The sequence below is a fragment of the Octodon degus genome, unplaced genomic scaffold (assembly GCF_000260255.1).
Source record: "Octodon degus isolate 3935 unplaced genomic scaffold, OctDeg1.0 scaffold00044, whole genome shotgun sequence".
NCBI lineage: Eukaryota > Metazoa > Chordata > Mammalia > Rodentia > Octodontidae > Octodon > Octodon degus.
Genome location: NW_004524620.1, coordinates 13,720,699 through 13,724,514, shown reverse-complemented (window position 1 = coordinate 13,724,514; position 3,816 = coordinate 13,720,699). Strand labels below are relative to the sequence as shown.

General features: G+C 47.1%; 1 protein-coding gene and 1 non-coding gene across 2 annotated transcripts in view; both read left to right on the top strand.

Moving 5' to 3' along the window:
- Slc24a2 (solute carrier family 24 member 2) overlaps positions 1-3,816 on the top strand; it is a 288,585-nt gene that overhangs the window by 75,876 nt on the left and 208,893 nt on the right. The window lies entirely within an intron of this gene.
- On the top strand, positions 368-515 carry LOC111816931. Its single transcript, XR_002821238.1, has one exon. It is a non-coding gene; the product is annotated as a U4 spliceosomal RNA (small nuclear RNA).

Here is a 3,816-nt window from a genome sequence, read left to right as displayed (position 1 = left end):
GTGGTGGTGGTGGTCATGGTGATTGTGTTTGAAGAAGGAATAGAGTTAGACCTTCTATGTCTCTTCTCACATATACTCTTGGGCTACTTTGTATCCTTTAATGGACATGCCCCTACTTTCTCCCTCCCTGGCTGGCTCACAACCATTGTTCATTCTTGATTTTTGTACAAATTGGCAAATACAAGTGATAAGCAAGTGTGAAGATCTAATGTACATCATGAGAACTGTAGTTAATAGTGCAGTGTTTTTGAGGCTCAGTGAGTAAATTGAAGCTGCTCCTGCCCCAAGGGGTGAATGATGGTAAGCAGATGTGTGGATCAGTGCGCTTCTGTGTACTGCTTTACTGTGTGTCTCATAACATCGTTATAGCTTTGCGCAGCGGCAGTATCGTAGCCAGTGAGGTTTATCTAAGGCGCGATTATTGTTAATTGAAAACTTTTCATAACATTGTTATGTACCTTAAATATGCACTGTGAAATTTATTTTGAAAAACCCTTGGATTAGTGATAAGGGGTGCACCCCCAGCATCTAAACGGGAACGGGAAATAGATGCTGGTGTGAGCTGCCAGACGTACTGACTGTGAGAATCACAGACAAGGTAGGGAGGCTCCTAGGAAGTTCATAAGACTAACAAGAATAAAGAAGGTGGTTTTTAAAAACTCAAGGGCTGGTGAGATAGCTCAGTGGACTAAGCGCCTGCTTTGGCAAACTGAGGAACCAGAGTTCGATCCCTGGTTCCACATGCCACGCCAGCCCTGCCCCTGGGGCACACAGAGCCAGCCACCGAGTCTGGGTGTGGTGGCGCAATCCCAGTGCTGGGGAGGCTGAAAATAGGAGAATCATTACAAGTCCAAGCTGTGTAGTGAGACCCTGTGCTAGATACACAAAATAAAAATAAATAAGTAAATAAATAAATATTTAAAAATTCAACATAACTTTTTAAGGAAAAAGAAATTTTCAGCCTGATTCAGCAACATATTTTATAAAAGACAGTCAGGTGGCCTTGCCTTCTAGCCCTGCCTGGCCACAAGGCACCTGCAGGAGGAAGTGGCTTTCAGGGTCCTAGCTGTGTGACCTTACTCCCACTCCACGCTGTGCTGATGGGCAGCCTCACAAGGATGGGCATCTGCTATGAAAACACTTACACACACATGTGCATGTGCACACACACATGCGCGCGTGCACACATGCATTCCAGATTGTCTATTATTTTAAGAAAGGGGGAAGTACTATGTTTGAAAATAGGTTTCATCAATGAAAGCTGAGAAAATGAAAGTGGAATCACTTTTTTAAAGTTTGATTTAATGTGTTCAGAAGTTCTCTCAAGCCTCGCTCAGGAGCTGAGGTGGTGTAGAAATTTGCCAAGTACCTGGCTAGCTCCAGGCGTTACGACTTTTATTCAAACCATACACGAGGATCTGCCAGCAGTCCAGAGACTGTGGCGAACTTCTCCCCAAGTGCAGTGTGCCAGGCGCTTACGACTTCTCTTGAAGATGCACAGTTGTCTCCAGAAGGTCACGGCCCTAAAAGTGACTCTAGTGTGTCTTAGGAACTTCGGGGTGCAGCGGCCTTGGTGGTACCTGGAGTGGGGCGCTGCTTTCTGAGTCGGTACCGGCTTGTGCAGTAATGCTAACAAAGCTCTTAGAAACACATTTTAAACTTACGAACATGAAGGAAAGACCTTTAATCCGCTGCTTTTCTGTTATCAGAATGGCAAACAAAGGCCAGTGTTAGGACCAGTTGAGAGCACTCTTCCTGGCAGAAGATGACTACAGGGTTAGGTGCACAAGCAAGCTATTCATAGAAGTGCTTGAAAATGTATTTCAAATTATAACCTGTGCACTCAGAGAAACATTTCAAAGGTGAGTAAAGCGTATCCACTGTGAGAAAACTCTCGGTAACTTTCAAGTGCTACTTACAACAGTTAGTGTAAATCTTCCAGTTAAATTGGGCTGAGGCGTGTCTGTTGGGACGTGTCTCCACCACCCTCCTGGGAGAACTTCCTACCTCGCTGCTGATTTTTCCAAAGCGCCCGAGAACCTTATTCCTTCTCCAGCAAATACTTACATATTATCTTCTAATTATCTAGGTGCTGGGATTACAGCAGTGAACAAACAGGTAGATACACAAAAATACATTGGCATAGTGTTAGCTAGTGATAAATAATGTGAAGAAAAATAAAGCAGAAAAGGGGACAGGGAAGGATGGAGTTTCTGTTTTAGACTGAGTTTAAAAAGTTTCCCTAGAGGAAACATTTGACTGCTGACCTAAATTAAGCCGGGGAGCAAGTAGCGCAGGTATCTAGGGCAGTGGCTCTTAACGGGGAGCCACTTTCACTCTCAGGGTACATCTTGAAGCATTTCCGCACCTGGAGACATTTCCAGGTACCACAGCTGCGGGGGTGGGCACGGGTGCTCCCCGCCTCCGGTAGGTAGCGGCTGGAGGTGCTGTGGCCGTCGTGATGCTCAAGACGGCCATTCCACAAGGAGCTTTCCAGCCCCAGATGAGAGCAGCACGGATGTGAAGAACCCCTCGTCTAGAGAGAGAAGGGCGTGCCTGGCCAGGAAGACAGTAAGTGCAGGCCAGACCCTCAGTGAGAACTTTCTTGGCTCGTTTGGGGGACACCTGGGAGGCTCGTGTGGCCAGAGCACAGCAGCGTGCAAATACCTATCTCAAAATCGGCTCCCAAGACAGCCCGTGCCTCTGCCGCTCCCTTTTCCAGCCCTGCCACCCCCGCACTAAGTTCCTACCCAAGCTCTCCTAGGAGACCTGGCTTTGCAAGCCGAGGGCTCGGAAGCAGACCAGGTTCTTGTGGGAGACAGGGTTTTGCCCACTTTTTCCACAGAGCCAGGCCACATGTAGCTTTCCCAGGGATGGGGCTTCTCAGAGTTGCCCCTGCAGGGATGAGGACGTGTGCTGTATGTGTGGGCTTTGATTTCTGAGAGGCGGCCATCAATAAATGAAATCACAGGCATTATCTTTGCATTGTGCAGGAGACAGCTTCAATTTGAAAGGACAGCAAAACTGACGGGAGAGTCTCTTTGGTGAGTAGCACTGACCCTCAGATTTCCTACACTGCCTCTCGTGGTCACCTTAAGAATGATCTTAAATGTGCGTGGCCATGGCTCTCAACTTTTGGGGTCTTGATGCCCCCTATACAAATTAACGTCACTGAGAACCCCAAAGATCTTTTTGTCATAGAGATTATAACTTTGTGTGCTGACCATATTCAAAATTAAGACAGGAAAAGCTTAAAACTCAAGAAAACCCAAGCGCATCTTGCGGTATCCTCCAGCACAGTTGCATCAGGACGTGTCCGGCATCCATGTGGGAAACTCCAGTGTGTGCTCAGAAAGAGTAAGTGCAGAAAAGGCCGGGCTAGGCGCCCCAGGGCCTGCGGGGCAGGCGGGTTCTGGGCCCTCAGCCTGCCGGAGCGCCCAGCTGCTGAAGGCCCTGGGTCACGTAGCCGGACGCAGAGTGTACGTTCCTGCGGCTTCTCTCTTTTCCTCTCTGGTCAGCCTGAATTTGCCCTCCAGAGCCGGCTTTTCCCTACCCTTTCACCCCTCGTTTTCAAATAAACATTTGGCACCATTTCTGGATTGTTTAGTCTAACTCTTTGTTTGAGACAAGAAGAACCTGGACTGTTAAAAAAAAAAAAAAAGTGGATAATATTTGCATATCAACCTATACATTTAAATCATCTCTAAGCAGAATCTCAAGGACTAACTAATCAAGAAAGGGAAAGGACATGAGCTAGGAACCATGACAATGTCAAGCCATACAGTTATATGTAAAAGATGAGCAAGGCAATGATCC